Genomic DNA, 10,000 nt, shown 5'->3' on the forward strand with positions numbered 1-10,000 from the left:
CTGTGTGGTTGTGTGGAGGGATGGAGAAGGAAGATGGGTTTGTTTGGTTTAACGGGGGCTTTGTTTAGCACGCATGGAAAGAGATGGAAAATGATGGACGGAAATATGGCCACCAGATTGGGCTTGGTGATGACTCTGATCGAAGACCCCCCGCACGCGCACACACACACACACACAGAGGCACCGAGAGACAGAGGCAGAGACCACATTGTTATGCATAGATCCTAGATGATTGATCATGTTGGAAATAAAAAAAGACCCATCTATTACCTAGGAGAGGATCTTCTCCCAGCCCTGTTATTACATTGGCTGTGGTGGAGACTCTTGGCTTCCCAAAACAGATGCTTTACGTAAAATTCAAGGAGGGTAGAAGGGGTCTTATAAAAATGTTTGAAACTCAAGTCTTGTCCTGCCATCAAAGTTACATGTATGATCAGCAGAGCAAATGCAAGACCTGAGTGTACTTCTGCAGATACAGTATACACACACACACACACACACACACACACACACACACACACACACACATACATACTGCACGGTGGTGAGGACGCCAATTCCATTGCCAGCACTGGCATTACGGCCTTTCTGTGCACCAAACTGTTCTTTCCATCAAGTAGATTCCAATGTAGTTAAGAGCAGGTAAAAACTTGAGGCTGGCTTGCGAAGAATAGTTCTTTATTCTGGATATAACAACAGAGTTCTGGTAGCTCTATTGTACGCACAGCACAGCACAGTGTTGCAAGGTGAAGCCAAAGAATGAACTGAAGCAAAGATCTAGGAAACTCCTGGCTAATTATAATACCAGAATATGCATTCACATCTGGGGTCAATTTGGAGGGGGGAGGGGGGGGGGGGGGGGGGGGTAGTGATATAGCCTTATTCAATTAAGATGTCTCTTGTGGGGGGAACAATTAGTTAGGTACACCATTTGCTATTGTAAGGTAACATTGTGTCTGCTTACAATAAACGTCCTGTCCCGGCAGTTTCTGCAGTATTAAACAAAGAACCAAAAGAATGACATACGGAAAACCACTAAAATCTAACAATACAGACCTGTCCAGTGTCCATACAGAACTGTCCTTACAGAACTGATACAGAACTGTGTTGACAGTTTTCAAGTTTCAAGTTTTGAAGCTCTGGCTCAGGTCTTTAAGGATTTCTTTCCCAGCTTACATGTGTAGGTCTGTTCTTTGTTTTATTTTTTTTTTTAAATGAAAGAATTATGAAAGCCATTGCAAGGTGGTTTATGTACAAACATAAGGCCTATGAGAAAAGACGTGAACACATGGTTTAATACAGTTGCTTAGTGTTAACCAGACATAAACAGAGGAGCCAGATAGTAGGAGCAGGCATCACTAGCCAAGCAGGAGCAGTGGATTAGACATCCCTAGCCCATCTGTCGCCGAGGAACCAGACATCACCCACATAGCAAAGCGTTAACGATCTCCGTGCCATAGCTGTGACTCTGGTCTCCAGTCAAATTGTCAGGTCACAGCAATTACACCAGCAATTTAACATGGGGGTGGGGGTTGGGGTGCTTGGAGATGTGGGGGTGCTCAGTAATGCCTTGTGGGCCCCCTCACCCCGGTCCTAATGAACATCGTTAGCGTTTATAGGAAGCAAGCTTTTATCACCTCGTCAAGCCTGGCGGCCAGACGCCCCGGATTACATGTACATGTGCACTCACACACACACTCACACACACATGCACAGACACTAGATATGGAACACATTGTCCTGTTGTGGGTCCTTTTGTACCTTGCATTTTTTGCTTCTGATCTTTATGCTCCTTCTCCTCCCCACCACACACTCGCTCCCTCAGACCAACTCTGACCAACTCTGCCTGATTCCATATGGCTCCAATAAGAGTGCTCACACACACACACACACACACACTCTCTCTCTCTGTCTCTCTCTCTCTCTCTCTCTCTCTCTCACACATACACATGAGCAGTCTTTAACTATTTTACCTACAGACAGACTAGAGTGTGGTTCGGGCCACAAATTTCTGTCCGAACCTGACAGGCATTTTCATTTTTATGTCCAACCCGACCTGAGCATGACGCAGATGATGCCTCAGTTATTATGACTGCCGCGCAGCGAAGCGGCGGTCATATAGGTTTAGTCAGATTTTTTTTTTTTTTTTTTTTTTTCCGCATGTCCAAATTTCCGTCAAGGATTCCCGGGACACTGTAAGACCGGGGTACACGAAACTTGGTGGGCATGTTGTCCCACATGGATAGCATGGAACCTCCTGTTTTCGTTTTTATCTGTAGCCTCCCTGCTGGGCTGGACCCCCCGAAAGGAGGGTAGGGCAGACACAGTTTTCTGTGAATATCTCGAGAACTGTAGGGTTTAGGAGGACCATTTGTTTTTTGTATGTTGATCTCAAAGGGCCATGTCAACCCATTCCATAACCACTCATTTCATGTATAGCGCCACCTAGTTAAACACAAAAAAGTAAAAATGAGGTGTTGTAATCGCAGGTATCTGTGACCTAACATAGTCAAAACTGAATGAATGATTGGAAGGATCATTATGACACCCTCTGAATGCACGCCAAGTTTCGTGGAATTCCGTTCATGGGGGGCCACACAATAAATTAATTTATGTTACTATACACCAACTGGCCTGTAGGTGGCCGGAGACAGTTTTCTGTGAATATCTCGAGAACCGTAGGGCCTAGGAGGTCCACCTTTTTTTGTATGTTGGTCTTAAGGGGGCATGTCAACCTATCCCATTATCACTTATTTCATGTATAGCGCCACCTAGTTAAAAATTAAAAAGCAAAACATTGTGTAGGATCATTATGACACCCTCCGAATGCATGCCAAGTTTCGTGGACTTTCGTTCATGGGGGGCCTTACAATAAAATAATTTATGTGTACATTTAGTGACCGTACACCAACAAGGATTCCCGGGACACTGAAAGACCGGGGTACACGAAACTTGGTGGGCATGTAACCCCACATGGATAGCATGGAACCATCGCTTTTCGTTTTGATCTGTAGCCCCCCCGCTGGACTGGACCCCCCGAAAGGAGGGTAGGGCAGACACAGTTTTCTTTGAATATCTTGAGAACCGTAGGGCCTAGGATGACCAATTTTTTGCGTATGTTTGCCTCCAGGGGTCATGTAAACACATTCCATATGCACATGTGCATAAACAGATACACACGCACACACAAACATTCACAGTAATCCTACGTATGACACATACTCACACAGTAGACATATACGCATGCATGCACATGCACACACACGGGCACATAAACAGGCAAACACACAAGCACATGCACGCACACACACACACCCACACACACATAAACATAAACATGTACATGCACACAATTCAAGAATTTCTCAGAATTATGAACAGGCAAGATGGGGGTGGGGTTGTATAAAATGTATATTACATGTGAAATCTATGAACTAATCATGTTTTGGTACTTGTTGTCTAGCAGATACCAGTGAGAATTGAGTGTGCATAATGCAATTCAGTGAGACAGTTAGAATCATATATGCCTTTCAGCGTGACTTATTTTTGTGGAAAACATGTGCTGGACTGGGCGGCGGTCATATTTTGCTCTGCGGTACATCTAGTTCCCATGCTAGTGATTAAACGTTTGTGGATAGTTTGTCTTTAGCCCATTAAATGGAACAAACAACAAATGGAATTCTTAATTGTCTACAGAATCAGATTAGCGTGCATGCACGAAGGTCACACACAGCGCACACAAGAGGCCCAAGCAAGCCTAGCCTATTGAAATATAATTCTAGTCTTACCATTGACGAAAAGTCTTGAAATGAACTGCAACAGTCTTTGAAACTACAGTCCTTCTATCACTGATCCATATGCAGCATCGACCTTATACCAGTAGCCTATGTCTTCACCACAGTATGCAACGCAAATAGGCCTACTTTCACATAGTAGGCCTAGACTTAATTCGCTTAGTTTTCTAGTCTTAAAATCTCCCGATAGGCTAACAACTTCAGTCACCCAAGACTGAAATGCACATCCGTTGTCACGGCTACATAAACAAATCTTGCACATGGGAAGAAAGCTGTTAGGTCTTTTTTTACATTTTATTTTATTCTCAAAAAAACAAACATTTGCATCATGTGAAGCAGACCTGTAGGTTACCCAATATAATAAGCCATTTTAAATGTAAAGCCTCCAATGCATATCGCCCCCATGTGTCCGAACCCGAACCGAACCCGACTATAATTTGTAAATATTTGTCCGAACTCGACCCATCGGGTCCTGTCGGCCTCAGGTCAGGTAGCCACACTCTAAGACACACACACACACACGCACACACACACACACACATACATGCACACTACACTTGCTGTCCTGTTTTCTGCAATATACTTGGGAGTTACAGGTGGGCATTCATTTTGTTGTACACACACACACACACACACACACACACACACACACACACACACACACGCACATGCCAAGGTTTTCTGGTTTTGTTTGTTTATCTGTGAAGCTGCCCATAAACAAAGGCTTTCATGCTTTAAAAAATGGAGATGGGCAATTAACGTCCACCAGTCTGTGTGTCCACATGCGTGTCCAGCTGTGTGTGTTGTCTAGTTCTGCACGCACACCAGGACCTGGTGTGAACTACACGCACGCACGCACGCACGCACGCACACACACCACACACACTCTCTCTCCATTGCTTGGATTAATTACTCTGGTTGCGTGCCTTCCTGCTTCATTCACCCTGCCAGTACTTAGCCAGGTATGTGTGAGAGACTTGTGTGTGTGTGTGTGTGTGTGTTTGTGTGTGTGTTGTCCTTCTCTCTTCATGCGCATGAATATACTCAAGGGTATCCCCATACCCAGAGAGAAAATAAGCACTTTAATTAACATCCAAAAACGAAAAGAAAAAACTCCACACCTACACACATTCACACATAAACACAGACATCATGTTGGGCCAATAAACATTGTCCGAGCTGTACCTATAGCGCTCTCTCTCACACACTCTCTCTCACACACACACACACACACACACACACACACACACCCTCTCTCTCTCTCACTCACTCACTCACTCACACACACACACACACACACACACACACACACACACACACACACACACACACACACACACACACACACAGTAAGCATTTTCTGCACCCACACAAGTCTGCGTTGCATTTGAGTGTCTGTTTCTGTTTTGCTGCTTCTTCTTTTTTTCCCTAAATGTGCTTTATTGCTTCTGTGTGTGTCTGTCCGCGGGGGAAACGCTCGTTAACAGGGCTGTTGGCTAATTAGTCGTCAGCTCTTTATGGACCTCTAGCCTAGCCCCTCATCCCCACCCAGACCTACATAATAAACACACACACACACACACACTCACACTCAATCACACACAAACTCAAATACTTACACACACGCAATCAAAAACACAGCAGACTGCCTGACTTGTCACCACGCTGAGTCAGCCGTTTATAAAAAACACACACAGAGACACTTGCACACACCCTCACATGGGCTTACATATGCAATCGTTCACACCTAAGCACAAGCAGGTGTCTCCTCCACTTGTAAGCGAAAGTGTTGTTTATTATGACCCTGTATAAAACAGAATGGCCCAGAGCCTCCATGCTACGCCACTCAGGCTAACAGCACTGTGGCATTCTCACACACACACACACACACACACACACCCCGAAAGATTTACACCCTCTTGAGCTCCGCATGGATTAACAGTGGAATTTTGCAGTTACACTCCAAGGATTGTGTGCGTGTGTGTGTTTGTGATTGTGTATATAGTATTTACGGGGTGTAATTTCATTAACAGAGAATCAGTTAGGTGTGTGTGTGTGTGCGTGCGTGGGTGTCTGTATGTGTGTGTGCGGTTCGTGACTAGGAGATGGATTGAGGCTCTAATCGTTGTGGTTTGTTTCTCTGAGATGAAATGAGCCATCACCGTCGGGAAAGCTATCGTGTGTCTGTGTGTGTGTGCATGTACATTAGCTCCAGTAAAGACTTTATCGCTGTTATGTTTTTCCTTACTTCACAATAGCTGATTATGCTTTTTCAAGTGTGCAGTATGACCACTAAACATCGAACCTGCTGCACACACTGGTCTCCTCAGTAGGAACCCTCACTTGTGCGCACTTACACACACACACACACACATACACATACAGATACACACACACACACACACACACACCCATACACATGCACTCACACACTCCTCCCATGTCAACCTTTTTTGTTGCATTCATACTGTATCATTCCAACAAGGTGTAGCATATACTGTAGTTATGTCCTTCTCTCGAAGACAGTGGGGGAAAGAGTGGAGAAGACCAAGCGAAAGGCAAAAGACTAGGTGTAGGACTAGGAGTCTGGCCGATGGACTTTCTGTATGCTGTGCAGGCATATGTGACTATTTATATGTGATTACTTCTCCGTGTGTGTGCATGTGTGCGTTTGTGTGTGTAAGGTTTCAGAGAGAGGGGGAAAGTAGAAGGACCCCTCTGGCTATAATGTCCTGCTCACCTAAACACACACCCTTCAAATGGCTCCTGAGCCAAAAGAAAACACAAGAATCAGGAAGCAGCGCTAACAGCTATGAGACAGGGGTGCTGGAGAAAGGGAGAGAGAGAGTGTGTAAGAGAGAGGGATGGAAGGAGGATGGAGGGAGGATGGTGAAGAGAGAGGGGGACAAAGAGAAACAGAGAGCAGTTTGGACTCCATCTGAGAGTGATTTGGTGTGTGTGTGTGTATGCACGTGTGTGTGTGTGTGCGAGTTTGAATGCGGGTGGTGGAGATGTCAGCTGGGTGGATGTTTGGCTTGCTGTCAAAGCGGCAAGGCCACAGCCATTAGGCTGTCCTACAGGGTAATGCCATGGTCAGAGAGAACGAGATCTTTCCTACTGAGGTCATAACACACACACACACACACACACACACACATATCGTTGCACACGTTCACGTTTTGGCTCTCATGGAAATCCCCACATACATGCTCCAATACACAGGCACTCATACTGTAGACTCCTATTACTGGCAAACTCTCACACATTGAGACCCCCCCCCCCCCCTCCCTCTCTCACACACACACACACACACACACACACACGCGTACACACGCACACACACACTGAAACAGTCATTGATAAATTCACTGCACTGCACTGTCAGATCATTTCACATCATGCGCACACACTTATACACAAACATGTGCGCAACACAAACACACACACACACACACGCACACACACTGAAACAGTCATTGATAAATTCACTGCACTGCACGGTCAGATCATTTCACATCATGCATGCACACACACACACACACACACACACACACTGAAACAGTCGTTGATAAATTCACTGCACTGCACGGTCAGATCATTTCACATCATGCATGCACACACACACACAGACACAAACACACACTGTTCTGAGCACTCACTCTCCCCCACCCATCCATATTACAGTACTTCAAAAGGCTTGTGAGTGGCAGCCAAAGTGTAACAGTTAGCCCTTCATCCTGCTGCCTATGTTTCAGTGACTGACGTGTCCCCCAAACACAGACTGACAGAGGGCCTCCTAACACCCCCCCACACCCCCCCGGTCAGCTTCAGACGGGCCGGGGGGCCCCTGCGCACATGTGAAAACCCCCATGTCCTCTGCCCCGTGCCGCCACTGCACCAATTAGCCCCTAAAAGCAGCAGTTAGCATCGAAAAGCAGTAGTTAGCATCAAAAAGTGGAGCCTCCAGTTTCACCCACACACCTCCTCCCCACCCCCCAGCTGCCAGTCAGTCCGCACTAACGGCTAGCTGATGGGGCCTTCATCTGTAATGGCCTCAGAATTGTGTGTGTGTGTGTGTGTGTGTGTGTGTGTGTGAGAGAGAGAGAGAGAGAGAGAGAGAGAGAACCAAGGATTGTAACCCTTGGTGAATGTCAAGTTTATTTATATAGCACATTTCATACACAGAGGTCATTCAATGTGATTTACATAAAATAAAAGGGCAATAGGCAAAGAATAGTTTAAAAAGTAAAGATCATAATAAAAAAAAGAAAACTAAAAACACACAAGGTAAAATCATTGTGACATCAGCATGTGTTTCTGTGTGTGTCAGAAGCGGATTGTAACTCTTGGTGTGAGTGTGTGTGTGTGTGTGCGCGCGCGCACAGTGCACCAGAAGAGACTCTGTTACTTCTCAACTGTGGTCAGCACAGAGGAACATAAGTCAATAATGAGTCCTCCATGAAGAATGTAAAAGCTGAAAGTTACAGGCTCTGGTGGCAGTTTACTGATTGTGTGTGTGTGTGTGTGTCTGTGTGTGTGTCTGTGTCTGTGTGTCTGTGTCTGTTTGATTGCTAGTGAGTCAGTGTGTGCAGTTATTGTGTATTGTGTATTGCATATGGTCATTGACATTATCTACCTGTGCCCATTGGGCTGTTTACGTGTGTATTCCTACTTTAGATTGTGTGTGCGTGTGCCTGTGCGCCTGTGCTTGTCTGCATGTGATTTGCAGTGTTATTGAACCTGAGATATTTTCTGAGGAAACATTTGTGTGTGTGTGTGAGGCAAACGGTTTGGTTTGGATCGAGTTGCCCCATCTAGATCAGGCAGATATGATGTTGGTACGTGTGTACCAACTTGTGTGTGTGTGTGTGTGTGTGTGTGTGTGTGTGTGTATGTATGTGTGTTTGTAAAGGTAAAAGTTTCAGAAGCTGGATTAACTTGACCACCTCCTGGTACTGATAACGAGTCACGCTGAGGCACCCTAACCCAGGCCAGATGGGTGTGTGTGTGTGTGTGTGTCACAAGATCCTGTTTCCAACCAACTACACTCTCCAATGAATGCCCTTTCACACACACACACACACACACACACACAGACACACAGACACACACACACACTTTACCCAGGACCCCTACAGAGCAGTTTGAAGTTTCTGGGGATGGGGAAAAATCCACCCATGCAATAAGAACCATGACTGAAAAAAGCATGAAGGACTGCAAAGTGTGTGTGTGTGTGTGTGTGTGTGTGAGTGTGAATGAGTGAGCGAGGTAAAAGCAGCATGAGCAACTACAGAGAGAAATGTGATCCAGGGCAGGTATTAAAGCTGTTTTATATTGTGGGCCAACACTCACTCACTAGCATACAGACACAATACATACACACACACACACACACACACACACACACACACACACACGCAGTGGAGAAAGGGGCCCCAGTCCCTGCAGTCTGCTGGTATTTAGTGTGGAGATTGATTTTGCTCATGCAGGGACTTTTATTAAAACCCTCTTGCTCCCCTGTGTCTCTCCAGTCTTACCACAGACAGACAGACAGACACACACACACACACACACACACACACACACACACACACACACACACACACACACACACACACACACACACACACACACACACACACACACACACACACACAGTGATCTGCCTTCACATTTGGGAGGCATTAGAAGGCTACTGTATACCCCTAGTGCGTAACTTACACATGTGTGGCCTCTGCTATGGCCTAGGTGCTAATACCCAAACACACACTCTAGCGCAGTCTCTAAATGCACACTAACTCTGCCACCACACACACACACACACACGCACATTCACACATCTGCGTTTACGTTGTGAGCTCAACAGCAAATGGCTATTCTCATTATTGTAACATGGACTCCCAGGCACAGAAGTACACACACAAAGCCTGCTTTCTTTAATGGCATTAGGCCCGGAGTCATGTTACATTTTCTAGAGTTTGCCAGAAAAAACAGGAGTTTTGTAAAATGTATTAATATTGTTCTCCTTTTTCATATGTCTTGTATGGAACAGTGCAGTTTATAGTGGCCATTTTATAGATGTGTAGATATTTTGGCTTTGTAAACTTTCAGCAAAGCTCTTTTTCTTGCTCTTTGTTCGAATCAGAGGAGAGCCAAGATTGTGATGTCTGCTTATAAGGATATCATGAAGAGTTTTACACTTCAGC

General features: G+C 45.4%; 1 protein-coding gene across 5 annotated transcripts in view; it reads left to right on the forward strand.

Annotated features, from left to right (window-relative positions):
- The window catches only part of LOC121685229 (arginyl-tRNA--protein transferase 1), a 102,582-nt gene that overhangs the window by 31,484 nt on the left and 61,098 nt on the right, over positions 1-10,000 (forward strand). The gene's annotated exons all lie outside the window — the stretch shown is intronic.

This window comes from Alosa sapidissima, chromosome 16 (assembly GCF_018492685.1).
Source record: "Alosa sapidissima isolate fAloSap1 chromosome 16, fAloSap1.pri, whole genome shotgun sequence".
NCBI classification, from domain to species: domain Eukaryota; kingdom Metazoa; phylum Chordata; class Actinopteri; order Clupeiformes; family Clupeidae; genus Alosa; species Alosa sapidissima.